Below are 15642 nucleotides of genomic sequence, written 5' to 3'. Positions count from 1 at the left end.
TTCTGACCTTTATCCTGCCTCTTTCTACTCATTTCCCATCTTTATGCTGACTCTTTCTACTTGTTGCTGATCTTAATTCTACCTCTTACTGCTCATTACTCATATTTATTTTGCCTCTTATTGCTAGTTTCTGATATTTATTTTGCCTCTTTCCACTCATTTTGGAGCTTTATTCTTCCTATTTCTTCTGGTTTCTCACCGTTATTTTGCCTTTTTCTGCTCATTGCTGACTTCTATCTTGCCTCTTTCTTCTCGTTTCAGACCATTCTCTTGCCTCTTTCTGCTGGTTTCTAACCTTTACTTTGCCTTTTTCTGGTCATTACTGACTTTTATCTTGCCTCTTTCTGCTCGTTTCGGAACTTTCTCTTGCCTCTTTCTGCTTGTTTCTGACTTTTATTTTGCTTCTTTCTGCTTGTTTCTCATCTTTATTCTTTCTCTTTCTGCTCCTTTCTGACATTATTCTGGTTAGTTTCTGACCATTGTTTTTCATCTTTCTGCTCATTGCTCACCTTTATTCTTCTCCTTACTGCTGGTTTCTGACCTTTAATTTGCCTCTTTTCTCTTGTTTCTGATCTCTATTTTGCCTTTTCTGCACATTTCAGACGTTTATTCTTCCTCTTTCTTCTTGAGTCTCATCTTTATTTTACCTCTTGCTGCTCATTGTTGTACTCTATTCGGCTTCTTTCTGCTTGTTTCAGACCTTTATTTTGCCTCTTTTTGCTTGTTTCTCATCTCTGTTTTGCCTCTATATATTACTTTTCGTTTCTGACCTTCATCTTGCCTCTTTCTACTTATTTCTCATCTTTATTCTGCCTGTCTCTGCTAATTTCTGACCATTATTTTACTTCTTTCGGCTTGTTTCTCACCTTTATCTTGCATCTTTGTACTTGTTGCAGACCTTTATTTTGTATCTTTCTGGTTGTATCTGACCTTTATCCTGCCTCTTTCTACTCATTTCTCATCTTTATTCTGCCACTTTCTACTTGTTGCTGATCTTAATTCTATCTCTTACTGCTCATTTCGGACCTTTATTTTGCCACATTTTGCTACTTTCTGATCTTTATTTTGCCTCTTTCTTCTTATTTCAGACCTTTATTCTTCCTCTTCCTGCTTTTTTCTCACCTTTATTTTGCCTTTTCTGCTCATTGCTGACTTTTATCTTGCCTCTTTCTGCTCGTTTCTGACCTTTCTCTTGCCTCTTTCTGCTCATTGCTGCCTTTTAATTTGTCTCTTTCTGCCGGTTTCCGACCTTTATTTTGCCTCTTTCTGCTTGCATCTGACTATTATTTTGCTTCTTTCTGCTCATTGCTGAACTTTATTTTGCATCAATCTTCTTGTTTTTTGACTATATTCTGCCTCTTTCTACTTGTTTCTCACTTTTATTCTTCCTCTTGCTGCTCCTTTCAGACATTATTCTGGTTAGTTTCTGACCAATATTTTGCAACTTTCTGCTCGTTGCTGATCTTTATTCTTCTCCTTAATGCTCGTTTCGGACCTTTATTTTGCCTCTTTTTTCTTGTTTCTGATATCTATTTTGCCTCTTTCTTTTCATTTCAGACCTTTATTCTTCCTCCTTCTGCTCGTTTGCCGTCTTTATTTTGCCTCTTTCTGCTCATTGCTGAGCTTTATTCTGCTTCTTTCTGATTTTGAATTTTGCTTCTTTTTGCTCGTTTCTTATCTCTCGCTGTTTTGCATCTCTTTTACTGCTTATTTCTGACCTTTATCCTGCCTCTTTCTATTCATTTCCCATCTTTATTCTGCCTCTTTATACTTGTTGCTGATCATAATTCTACCTCTTACTGCTCAATTCTGTCTTTTATTTTGCCTCTTTTTTCTTCTTTCTGATCTCTTTCAACTGGTTTCTCACCTTTATTCTTCCTCTTTCTGCTCCTTTCTGACATTATTCTGCTAAGTTTCTGACCATTATTTTGCATCTTTCTGCTCATTGCTGACCTTTATTCTTCCCCTTACTGCTCGTTTCTGACCTTCATTTCGCCTCTTTTTTCTTGTTTGTGATCTCTATTTTGCCTCTTTCTGCTAATTTCAGACCTTTATTCATCCTCTTTCTGCTCGTTTCTCAACTTTATTTTGCCTCTTTCTGCTAATTGCTGACCTTTATTCTGCCTGTTTCTTATTTTCATTTTGCTTCTTTTTGCTTGTTTCTGATCTCTGTTTTGCATCTCTATATTACTGCTCGTTTCTGACCTTTATCCTGCCTCTTTCTACTCATTTCTCATCTTTATTCTGCCTCTTTGTACTTGTTGCTGAACTTAATTCTACCTCTTACTGCTCATTTCTGACCTTTCGTTTGCCTCTTTTTGCTAGTTTCTGATCTCTATGTTGCCTCTTTCTGACTTTATTCTTCCTATTTCCGCAGGTTTCTCACCTTTATTTTGCCTTTTTCTGGTCATTGCTGACTTTTATCTTGCCTCTTTCTGCTCATTCCTGACCTTTCTCTTGCCTCTTTCTGCTCCTTGCTGACTTTTATTTTGTCTCTTTCTGCACATTTCTGACCTTGTTTTGCCTCTTGCTGCTTGTTTCTGACCTTTATTTTGCTTCTTTGTGCTTATTGCTGACCTTCATTCTGTTTTTTTGACCTATATTTTGCCTCTTTCTACTTGTGTATTACCTTAAGTCTTCCTCTTTCTGCTCCTTTCTGACATTAGTCTGGCTAGTTTTTGATCATCATTTTGCATCTTTCTGCTCATTGCTGACCTTTATTCTTCCCCTTACTGCTCGTTTCTGACCTTTATTTTGCATCTTTTTTCTTGTTTCTTATCTCTATTTTGCCTCTTTCTGCTCATTTCAGACCACTATTCTTCCTCTTTTTTCTTGTTTCTGATCTCTATTTTGCATGTTTCTGTTAATTTCAGACCTTTATTCTTCCTCTTTCTACTGGTTTCTCACCTTTAGTTTGCCTTTTTCTGCTCAATGCTGACCTTTATATTGCCTCTTCCTGTTCATTTCTTATCTTTCTATTACCTCTTTTTGCTCATTGCTGACTTTTATTTTGCCTCCTTCTGCCCATTTCTGACCTTTTTATTTTGCCTCTTTCTGCTTGTTTCTGACCTATATTTTGCCTCTTTTTGCTCATTGCTGACCTTTATTAATCCTCTTTCTGCTCATTTCAGACCTTTATTAGTTGTCTTTCTGCTAATTCCCCATTTTTATTTTGCCCCTTTCTGCTCATTGCTGACCTTTATTCAGCTTCTCTCTGATTTTTATTTTTATTTTTTTTGTTCGTTTCTGATATCTGTTTTGCATCTCTATTATTCTGCTCGTTTCTGACCTTTATCCTGCCTCTTTCTACTCATTTCTCATCTTTTTTCTTCCTCTTTCTACTTGTTGCTGATCTTAATTCTACCTCTTGCTGCTCATCTTTTACTTTATTTTGCCTCTTTTTGCTGGATTCTGATCTCTATTTTGCATCTCTATATTACTGCTCGTTTCTGACCTTTATCCTGCCTCTTTCTACTCATTTCTCATCTTTATTCTGCCTCTTTGTACTTGTTGCTGAACTTAATTCTACCTCTTACTGCTCATTTCTGACCTTTGGTTTGCCTCTTTTTGCTAGTTTCTGATCTCTATGTTGCCTCTTTCTGACTTTATTCTTCCTATTTCTGCTGGTTTCTCACCTTTATTTTGCCTTTTTCTGGTCATTGCTGACTTTTATCTTGCCTCTTTCTGCTCATTCCTGACCTTTCTCTTGCCTCTTTCTGCTCCTTGCTGACTTTTTTTTATTTTGTCTCTTTCTGCACATTTCTGACCTTGTTTTGCCTCTTGCTGCTTGTTTCTGACCTTTATTTTGCTTCTTTGTGCTTATTGCTGACCTTCATTCTGTTTTTTTTTACCTATATTTTGCCTCTTTCTACTTGTTTATTACCTTAATTCTTCCTCTTTCTGCTCCTTTCTGACATTAGTCTGGCTAGTTTTTGACCATCATTTTGCATCTCACTGCTCATTGCTGACCTTTATTCTTCCCCTTACTGCTCGTTTCTGACCTTTATTTTGCATCTTTTTTCTTGTTTCTTATCTCTATTTTGCCTCTTTCTGCTCATTTCAGACCACTATTCTTCCTCTTTCTGTTCGTTTCTCATCATTATTTTGACTCTTTCTGCTCATTGCTGACCTTTATTCTGCTTCTGTCTGATTTTTATTTTGCTTCTTTTTACTCGTTTCTGATCTCTCTCTGTTTTGCATCTCTATTACTGCTCGTTTCTGACCTTTATCCTGCCTCTTTCTACTCATTTCTCATCTTTATTTTGCCTCTTTCTGCTTGCATCTGACTTTTATTTTGCTTCTTTCTGCTCATTGCTGAACTTTATTTTGCATCAATCTTCTTGTTTTTTTACTATATTCTGCCTCTTTCTACTTGTTTCTCACTTGTATTCTTCCTCTTGCTGCTCCTTTCTGACATTATTCTGGTTAGTTTCTGACCAATATTTTGCAACTTTCTGCTCGTTGCTGATCTTTATTCTTCTCCTTACTGCTCGTTTCGGACCTTTATTTTGCCTCTTTTTTCTTGTTTCTAATATCTATTTTGCCTCTTTCTTTTCATTTCAGACCTTTATTCTTCCTCCTTCTGCTCGTTTGCCATCTTTATTTTGCCTCTTTCTGCTCATTGCTGAGCTTTATTCTGCTTCTTTCTGATTTTGAATTTTGCTTCTTTTTGCTCGTTTCTTATCTCTCGCTGTTTTGCATCTCTTTTACTGCTTATTTCTGACCTTTATCCTGCCTCTTTCTATTCATTTCCCATCTTTGTTCTGCCTCTTTATACTTGTTGCTGATCATAATTCTACCTCTTACTGCTCAATTCTGTCTTTTATTTTGCCTCTTTTTTCTTCTTTCTGATCTCTTTCAACTGGTTTCTCACCTTTATTCTTCCTCTTTCTGCTCCTTTCTGACATTATTCTGCTAAGTTTCTGACCATTATGTTGCATCTTTCTGCTCATTGCTGACCTTTATTCTTCCCCTTACTGCTCGTTTCTGACCTTTATTTCGCCTCTTTTTTCTTGTTTCTGATCTCTATTTTGCCTCTTTCTGCTAATTTCAGACCTTTATTCTTCCTCTTTCTGCTCGTTTCTCAACTTTATTTTGCCTCTTTCTGCTAATTGCTGACCTTTATTCTGCCTGTTTCTTATTTTCATTATGCTTCTTTTTGCTTGTTTCTGATCTCTGTTTTGCATCTCTATATTACTGCTCGTTTCTGACCTTTATCCTGCCTCTTTCTACTCATTTCTCATCTTTATTCTGCCTCTTTGTACTTGTTGCTGAACTTAATTCTACCTCTTACTGCTCATTTCTGACCTTTAGTTTGCCTCCTTTTGCTAGTTTCTGATCTCTATGTTGCCTCTTTCTGACTTTATTCTTCCTATTTCTGCTGGTTTCTCACCTTTATTTTGCCTTTTTCTGGTCATTGCTGACTTTTATCTTGCCTCTTTCTGCTCATTCCTGACCTTTCTCTTGCCTCTTTCTGCTCCTTGCTGACTTTTATTTTGTCTCTTTCTGCACATTTCTGACCTTGTTTTGCCTCTTGCTGCTTGTTTCTGACCTTTATTTTGCTTCTTTGTGCTTATTGCTGACCTTCATTCTGTTTTTTTGACCTATATTTTGCCTCTTTCTACTTGTTTATTACCTTAATTCTTCCTCTTTCTGCTCATTTCTGACATTAGTCTGGCTAGTTTTTGACCATCATTTTGCATCTTTCTGCTCATTGCTGACCTTTATTCTTCCCCTTACTGCTCGTTTCTGACCTTTATTTTGCATCTTTTTTCTTGTTTCTTATCTCTATTTTGCCTCTTTCTGCTCATTTCAGACCACTATTCTTCCTCTTTTTGCTCGTTTCTGATCTCTATTTTGCATGTTTTTGTTAATTTCAGACCTTTATTCTTCCTCTTTCTACTGGTTTCTCACCTTTAGTTTGCCTTTTTCTGCTCAATGCTGACCTTTATATTGCCTCTTCCTGTTCATTTCTTATCTTTCTATTACCTCTTTTTGCTCATTGCTGAATTTTATTTTGCCTCCTTCTGCCCATTTCTGACCTTTTTATTTTGCCTCTTTCTGCTTGTTTCTGACCTATATTTTGCCTCTTTTTGCTCATTGCTGACCTTTATTCATCCTCTTTCTGCTCATTTCAGACCTTTATTAGTTGTCTTTCTGCTAATTCCCCATTTTTATTTTGCCTCCTTCTGCTCATTGCTGACCTTTATTCAGCTTCTCTCTGATTTTTATTTTGATTTTTTTTGCTCGTTTCTGATATCTGTTTTGCATCTCTATTATTCTGCCCGTTTCTGACCTTTATCCTGCCTCTTTCTACTCATTTCTCATCTTTATTCTTCCTCTTTCTACTTGTTGCTGATCCTAATTCTACCTCTTGCTGCTCATTTTTTACTTTATTTTGCCTCTTTTTGCTGGATTCTGATCTCTATTTTGCCTCTTTCTGCTCATTTTGGACCTTTATTCTTCCCATTTCTGCTGGTTTCTCACCTTAATTTGCCTTTTTCTGCTCGTTGCTGACATCTATTATGCCTCTTTCTGCTCGTTTCTGACCTTTCTGACCTTTCTCCTGCCTCTTTCTGTTCATTGCTGACTTTTATTTTGTCTCTATCTGCCTGTTTCTGACCTTTATTTTGCCTCTTTCTGCTTGATTCTGACCTTTATTTTGCTTCTTTCTGCTCATTGCTGACCTTTATTTTACCTAAATCTATTTTTTTTCAGCCATATTTTGCCTCTTGCTCTCTGGCTAGTTCCTGAATATTAATTTGCATCTTTCTGCTCGTTGCTGACCTTAGTTCTTCCTCTTACCGCTCAATTCTGACCTTTATTTTACCTCTTTTTTTCTCGTTTCTGATCTCTGTTTTTCCTCTTTCTGCTAATTTCAGACCTGTATTATTCTTCTTTCTGCTAATTTCTCATCTTTATTTTGACTCTTTCTGCTCATTATCGGCCTTTTTTCAGCTTCCCTCTGATTTTTATTTTGCTTCTTTTTGCTCGTTTCTGATATCTGTTTTGCATCTCTCTATTACTGCTCGTTTCTGACCTTTATTCTGCCTCTTTCTACTCATTTCCCATCTTTATTCTTCATCTCTCTACTTGTTGCTCGTCTTAATTCTACCTCTTACAGCTCGTTTCTGACATTTATTTTGCCTCTTTTTGGAAAGGGGCGACCATTTGGTCCCCCCGAACGTATGGCGGAGTACCACGATCCCCCCGGGAAGCCATCTTGGGCGGGAGGCGAGTCTCGGCTGGTATGCCCGAAGCGGCGTAGCCGGGGCGCGCTTTTTCCCGCCCTGGAGTGGGCTGGCCTAGACACTGACGCGGCCGGCCACGCCCTTTGGGGCAGGCAGGGGCGGGTTTACGCCCGCCCTGAAGACGGATAAAAGGAGCAACAAGCCAAGAAAGCATCCTCTTGTTCCTGTGCTCTGAAGCTGCACCTCCTCGCTGCACGTGAGCTCGAGACGGAACGAAGAGCCAATTTTGAACGTGGTAATCTTTCTTTTTGTCTTACAGATACTCTGTCTGAGAATGCCTAAGAAAGTTGGAAAGCGAGTTACTACCGACCAGATGCTCCGTATGCTCATGAAGGAGGTAACCGACCTAAAGAAGAAGGTGGCGGCAAGAGACGGGGAAGGGGGGCCGAAACGACCATCGGCAGGTGCCGCTCCAGGAGGGAAGGGCAAGAGGCCCAGACGGGGGGCAGCGGGGGGAGACACCCCGGTTCCCGATACCCCACTCGAAGGGCCAACTCCGGTGCCGACAGAGGGGAACCCGATTCCCGTGGTGGTCACCCCCGTGTCCGGGGAGGATATGCCGCCCGAGTTGGCAGCACAATTGGCAGCGTGGTTGGGGAAAAATGGCGAGGGCGCCACGGCTGACGACGCACGGGTGTTGATGAAGCAACTGCGTGAAAATAGGGAGGCGGTGAAGGCACCATCGCCAGTTATCACGCCGTCTCCGGCGGGGGAAAAATCGACAGGAGCAGGTCCAGCGGCAGACGCAGCTTCCGGTTCAGGTAAGCGGCCATTGCCGATTGCGAGGGATGAGTCTGCACCCTCACGAAGGGAAAAATTGGGTCAGCATGTACCTCTGGCTATTAAGGTAAAGATGTGGGCAGATGAGTATGTAAACATGTTCTCGTTGCTTACAGATCATTATGAGATGGAGCATGTTAAGAGCCAAAAGGAGCTCATGCATCCGAGTGTTTGGCGCGCAAAGATGGCCGCCTTTAAGGTTGACGAAAACATAGGCAATTGGGGCAGGGCATGGGGAATTTTTACCGCCATCATGGGTGAACGTAGGCCCGAGTTGTTGTCCGAATCGCCTATTTATCAGTCACGAATCATGGAATATTCTGTATCATATGGGGGCAATCAGTGGTTCTGTTACGATAATATTTTTAGAAAAGCGAAAGAACACGACAAGAACTTGACTTGGGATTGTTACGATTCTGTTTCGTGGTCGAAAATGGAGAGTACTGGTATGTTGAAGTTACCATTGGTAGGGAGTAGCGGGGGTGAATCCTCCCGCCAATATGCTGGGACACCCTTTCGATCGAGTACAGTTAATGACTACCACTCGAAGCCGAACGGCAACGCAGGTAAAAGGGGGATTTGTTGGAACTTTAACAGGGGTAAATGTACGAGGCCCCAGGGGTCATGCAAGTTTAGACATGAGTGTGGAGGGTGTGGGCAGCCATCCCATCCTGAGTCCATGTGCAGAGCCAAAACGGGTGATAACGGTGGTAGGGGAGGCGCCAAACAGGTCTGAAATAGTCCGAGGGGCGCCTTTACCTACTCCGATTGATACCATGGCAATGATTCCTTGGCTCAGCGAGTACCCGGATCATGTTTCCGCTGGGGTGTTGCGGAACGGGTTTTCATATGGTTTCCGCATCCCAGTGGGGGATTTTCAGGGTGTAGCAAAATGTAAAAATCAACTGTCGGTCTTGCAACATACGACCGTAGTACAGGAGAAGATTGGGAAGGAGGTTACTCGAGGTCGAGTCGCCGGTCCATTTGATGAGCCACCATGTGCTAACTTTGTTTGTTCCCCTTTAGGGGTGGTCCCTAAGAAGGACCCGGGTGCGTTCCGACTGATACATAATTTATCAGCCCCACTTGGTCTTTCCGTGAATGATGCGATAGACCCGGAAGTGTGTTCGGTGCGGTACGCATCTTTCGATGAGGCCGTCACCATGTTGAATCGCCTAGGGCCCGGTGCGCTGATGGCAAAATCAGATATTGAGTCAGCGTTCCGGTTGCTCCCGGTACACCCAGACGATCAGTGTCTCCTTGGTTTCATGTTTCAGGGTCAATATTACATGGATAGATGTATGCCGATGGGATGCTCTATATCTTGTGCCTATTTTGAAAAGTTCAGTTGTTTTCTGCAATGGGTCTTCACAAAGAGGACGGGTTTTCAACATGTCATGCATTATCTCGATGACTTTTTGTTTCTGGGGGCGGCCGGGGATCCAGAATGTGGACAGGCTTTGAATGAATTTTGTGTCTTAATGAAGCATTTTGGTGTGCCACTGGCACCAGGTAAGACTGTGGGTCCTTCGACTTGCCTCGAGTTCCTGGGGATCGAGCTCGATTCAGAGGAAGGTTGTTTTCGATTACCAGGAGAAAAGGTGTTAAGATTCAGGGCTTCCCTGGAAAAGTGTATTAGTGAGTCTAAAGTCAGACTGCATCAATTACAACAATTGGTGGGCCAGCTGAATTTTGCCCTGAGAGTAATGCCGATGGCCCGCCCCTTTTTCCGCTCGATCGCTCAGGCCATGGTCGGCCTGAAAGAGGGTCATCATTGCACGAGACTATCGGCAGAGGTTCGCCAGGACATGCGCATTTGGTTGGCATTTCTGGCAGAGTTCAATGGTCGAATTGTCTGGAATAAACCGGCGGTGTCCTCCGAAGAGCTGGGGCTGTGGACAGATTCGGCTGGGAGCGTTGGTTTTGGTGCCATATTCGGCACACAATGGTCGGCTCAAAAATGGCCGTTATGGTGGCATGAGGGTGGGCTGACGAGTAACATTGCCTTTCTTGAACTTTTTCCCATTCTGGTGGCCCTGAAAACTTGGCCTGAGGGATTCAGGGATCACTCTGTGGTATTTTGGTCTGATAACATGACCGTGGTTGAGTGTATCAATAGCCAGGCAGCACGATGCAAATGGATTCTGAGATTGCTCAAAGAAATTGTGTTATTGTGTATGCAATTGAACGTGCTATTTAGGGCAAGACATGTGCCGGGGGTAATGAATCAAGAGGCTGATGCGCTTTCTCGTTTTCGTATGCAGGCCTTCTGGGGTTTTCTGCCCACAGCGGACTCGGTGGCGGCACCCTTTCCCGAAGCTCTCTGGTCTCTCGGTGCCCCGAACTACAGAACCTCGTGGGAGAGAGTTTAGCACCCAGGACGAGGAAGGCATATGAAGGGGCGTTCCGATCCTATTGGGCCTTTCTGGGGACTGCTAGGGGGGAGTTTTGGGGTCAGGAAGAGTTAGTGGTAAAATTTCTGCTGTCCTTACATCAGGCAGGCAAATCAGTGGCTACGGCCCAGAGGCATCGGGCCGCCATCTCCTTTGTGGCAAGGGCTCATGGGATCCAAGACCCGACTGCGTCTTTCGTGGTGCAAAAAGCGCTACGTGGGTGGCAACGCCTTGAGGGTCGCAGAGTAGATGAGAGGCGCCCGATAGGTTTGGATAGGTTGGCTCTGTTGTTATCAGTACTTCCTGCAACGTGTTCATCCCAGTATGAATCAGTGTTATTCCGAGCCGCTTTTGTGCTAGCATTCCATGGGGCTATGCGGGTGAGCGAATTAGTGGCAAAGAACAAGCAGGATGCCATGGGGGGACTGTGCCGAGAGCACGTTCAGATCAGGGGGGAGACAATGACTGTCTCGTTTGTCAGGTCCAAGACCGATCAAAGTGCGATCGGGGACAGCATAATCATACAAAGGATTCCCGGGTCTTCCATGTGCCCTGTGGTGTGCGTGGAGGAATATTTAACACATAGGGTGGCATCATGGGGGGGACCTTGTTGAGACACGCTGACGCCACCCCACTGACGAGGTTTCAGTTTCAGCGGGTGCTTGCGATGTCAATTTCAGCCGCGGGCCTGAACCCCGGCGAGTTTGGGACCCATTCCTTTCGGATAGGGGCTGCTACAGAGGCTACAGCCAGGGGTCTGAATGTTGAACAAGTAAAACGTGTGGGGCGTTGGTCCTCAAACTGTTATAAGAGATATGTGCGGTTGCACATGTTGTGAAGCTGTAATGTTGTACTCACGCTTCTTGTTTTTGTTTTGGTTTTCAGTTGCGCAAGCCTACGAGGCAGGGCGGACTGTGCAGTCGACCCGACACCGGGGGGCCAGCGGTCAGACATCACCGGCTGTGAAAAAGGAGGTGTGGGTCGTGGGCCACTCATACGTGAGGCGTGCCGCGGACGTATTCAAAGCAGGTGACATGATTCACGTGGCTGGGGAATACGGGTACAGTGTGTCCTTCTACGGAAAGGGCGGGCTCTGTATTGACCAGTTTCAATCATTTTTCGAGGGTTTGTTAGGGCGGACGAGGTCACCGCCGTCTGTAGTCATAGTACATCTTGGAGGCAACGATTTGGTGACCACTGGTAAACGACTTCTTCTTGAGGGGATGCTTTCCACTGTAAGTTGGTTAGCGAGAAGAGTTCCAGGGTGCACAATTGCATGGTCCCATATGATTCCACGGAAAGTGTGGCGGGGGGCTATTTCGGTTTCTGCTCTGAATCATTCAGTAAGAAAAATTAATAATAAAATGAGTAGATTGTTCCGTTCAAGTACACTGCATTCTATTCCGCATGGTTGTATTAAAGGGGATAGTATGTATTTGTGGGATGGTGTTCATTTGTCCCGGATGGGGAACGACTTACTCATAGGAGACCTGATAGCTTGGCCGAAGACTTTGTGACATGACCTTTAGGCAGGAGTGTTGTGGGGGGTCCGGATAGCCGGTCAACTATCCGGCCTGTGGCGGTAAGGTCATGATCGGTGAGCAGTAATTGGAAGATCCCTAGGGGTGGGCGTCACCCATTACGGATGGGAGCGCTCGAGGGAGGTGGCCATTGGCCCCTCAACAGGGAGGCGGTCCCTTCTAAGGATGGGCCGCCGAAAGGAAAGGAAAGGCGGTCAAGGCCCCTTCCTGGGTAGGAGGGGTTACAGCCCCCTCCTGGGGAATTTCCCGGGGCCGGGACATCTGCGACGGCAGATGTGGTAAGTTGTGTGGGGTTTGGGAGGGGGTCTACGCTACCTTCTAGATACCTCACACGAGTCCTCGGACGACCTTTAAATGGCGTCGAGTTTATTGGGGCCCCCGTCAAGTCAAGGGAAATTGGTAAATGCACTTGAGGTACGCCTCTGTGCGGTCGCCCCTCACAAGTGAGGGGGATATGTCTGGTTTAGGGATCTTGACACCGGTTACGACCTTGCCGTTGGCCCTTAAACGTTAGGATGTACAATTTCAAGTTAAACGTTATTAGGATGTTAGTTCGGCTAGGAGAACCTTTGTATTAGAGAATATGTTAAGGTTAGCCAAACATCGCAGTGTGGAAATGAAATTGTACATTAATATGAAACTGTTATTTTAATGTTTTAATTTTTGTTTCATATTTTAATAAATACGGCCGGGAGGGTCACTCCCTCCCGTCTTCCAAAAGTTCAGAACCGTTTCCGGTTTCCCATTCTTGGGGAATGTGTTGAGAGGGGGTGGCGGGTATCTCAGCCATATTCTCATTTCTGATCTTTATTTTGCCTTTCTGTTAATTTCGGACCTTTATTATTCCTCTTTTTGCTGGTTTCTCACTTTAGTTTGCCTTTTTTCTGCTCAAAGCTGACCTTTATCTTGCCTCCTTCTGCCCATTTCTGACCTTTTTATTTTGCCTCTTTCTGCTTGTTTCTGACCTATATTTTGCCTCTATGCTCTTTGCTGACGTTTATTCTTCCTCTTTTTTCTCCTTTCTGACATTATTCTGGCTAGTTCCTGACCATTATTTTGCACCTTTCTGCTCATTGCTGACCTTTATTCTTCCCCTTACCGCTCACTTCTGACCTTTATTTTGCCTGTTTTTTCTGGTTTCTGATCTCTGTTTTGCCTCTTTCTGCTCATTTCAGACCTGTATTATTCCTCTTTCTGCTCATTTCTCATCTTTAATTTGCCTCTTCTGCTCTATGCCGACCTTTTTTCAGATTCCCTCTGATTTTCATTTTGCTTCTTTTTGCTTGTTTCTGATATCTGTTTTGCATCTCTATATTACTGCTCATTTCTGACCTTTATTCTGCCTCTTTCTATTAAGTTCTCTTCTTTATTCTGCCTCTCTCTACTTGTTGCTGATCTTAATTCTACCTCTTAATGCTTATTTCTGACTTTATTTTGCCTCTTTTTGGTAGTTTCTGATCTCTATTTTGCCTCTTTCTGCTCATTTTTGACCATTATTCTTCCTACATCTGCTGTTTTCTCACCTTTATTTTGCCTTTTCTGCTCATTGTTGACTTTTATTTTGTCTCTTTTTGCCCGTTTCTGACCTTGTTTTGTCTCTTTCTGCTTGTTTCGGAACTTTATTTTGCTTCTTTCTGCTTGTTTCTCACCTTCATTTTTCCTCTTTCTGCTCCTTTCTGACATTATTCTGGCCAGTTTTTGAGAATCATTTTGCATCTTTCTGCTCGTTGCTGACCTTTATTCTTCCCCTTACTGCTCGTTTTTGACCTTTATTTGGCATCTTTTTTCTTGTTTCTGCTCTCTATTTTGCCTCTTTCTGCTGATTTCAGACCACTATTCTTCCTCTTTCTGCTAGTTTCTCATCATTATTTTGCCTCTTTCTGCACATTGCTGACCTTTATTCTGCTTGTCTGATTTTTATTTTGCTTCTTTTTACTCGTTTCTGATCTCTCTCTGTTTTGCATCCCTATTACTGCTCATTTCTGACCTTTATTTCTACCCATATCTAATCTTTATTCTGCTTCTTTCTACTTGTTGCTGATCTTAATTCTACCTCTCACTGCTCATTTCTGACCTTTAGTTTGCCTCTTTTTGCTAGTGTCTGATCTCTATGTTGCCTCTTTCTGACCTTTATTCTTCCTATTTCTGCTGGTTTCTCACCTTTATTTTGCCTTTTTTCTGCTCATTGCTGACTTTTATCTTGCCTCTTTCTGCTCATTTCTGACCTTTCTCTTGCCTCTTTCTGCTCCTTGCTGACTTTTATTTTGTCTCTTTTTGCACATTGCTGACCTTGTTTTGCCTCTTGCTGCTTGTTTATGACCTTTATTTTGCTTCTTTGTGCTCATTGCTGACCTTCATTCTGTTTTTTTTCACCTATATTTTGCCTCTTTCTACTTGTTTATCACCTTCATTTTTCCTCTTTCTGCTCCTTTCTGACTTTAGTCTGGCTAGTTTTTGACCATCATTTTGCATCTTTCTTTTCATTGCTGACCTTTATTCTTCCCCTTACTGCTCGTTTCTGACCTTTATTTTTCATCTTTTTTCTTGTTTCTTATCTCTATTTTGCCTCTTTCTGCTCATTTCAGACCACTATTCTTCCTCTTTCTGTTCGTTTCTCATCAATATTTTGACTCTTTCTGCTCATTGCTGACCTTTATTCTGCTTCTGTCTGATTTTTATTTTGCTTCTTTTTACTCGTTTCTGATCTCTCTCTGTTTTGCATCTCTATTACTGCTCGTTTCTGACCTTTATCCTGCCTCTTTCTACTCATTTCTCATCTTTATTCTGCTTCTTTCTACTTGTTGCTGATCTTAATTCTACCTCTTACTGCTCATTTCTGACCATTATATTGCCTCTTTATTTTGCCTTTTCTGCTCATTGCTGACTTTTATCTTGCCTCTTTCTGCTCATTTCTGACCTTTCTTTTGTCTCTTTCTGCTCATTACTGACTCTTAATTTGTCTATTTGTGCCCATTTCTGACCTTTATCTTGCCTGTTTCTGCTTGTTTCTGACCGATATTTTGCTTCTTTCTGCTCATTGCTGATTTTTATTTTGCCTCAATCTGCTTGTTTTTTACCTATATTTGACTCTTTCTACTTGTTTATCACCTTTATTCTTCCTCTTACTGCTCATTTCTGACTTTATTCTGGTTAGTTTCTGACCATTATTTTGCAACTTTCTACTCATTGCTGACCTTTATTCTTCTCCTTACTGCTCATTTCAGACCTTTATTTTGCCTCTTTTTTCTTGTTTCTGATCTCTATTTTGCCTCTTTCTGATCATTTCAGACCTTTATTCTTCCTCCTCCTGCTTGTTTCCCATCTTTATTTTGCCTCTTTCTACTCATTTCTCATCTTTATTCTGCCTCTTTGTACTTGTTGCTGAAATTAATTCTACCTCTCACTGCTCATTTCTGACCTTTAGTTTGCCTCTTTTTGCTAGTGTCTGATCTCTATGTTGCCTCTTTCTGACCTTTATTCTTCCTATTTCTGCTGGTTTCTCACCAATATTTTGCCTTTTTCTGCTCATTGCTGACCTTTATCTTGCCTCTTTCCGCTCATTTCTGACCTTTCTCTTGCCTCTTTCTGCTCCTTGCTGACTTTTATTTTGTCTCTTTCTGCACATTTCTGACCTTGTTTTGCCTCTTGCTGCTTGTTTCTGACCTTTATTTTGTTTCT

This window comes from Lissotriton vulgaris, chromosome 3_1 (genome assembly GCF_964263255.1).
Source record: "Lissotriton vulgaris chromosome 3_1, aLisVul1.2, whole genome shotgun sequence".
In the NCBI taxonomy this organism is placed as follows: Eukaryota; Metazoa; Chordata; class Amphibia; order Caudata; family Salamandridae; genus Lissotriton; species Lissotriton vulgaris.
Note: the sequence above shows the minus strand (reverse complement) of the source record.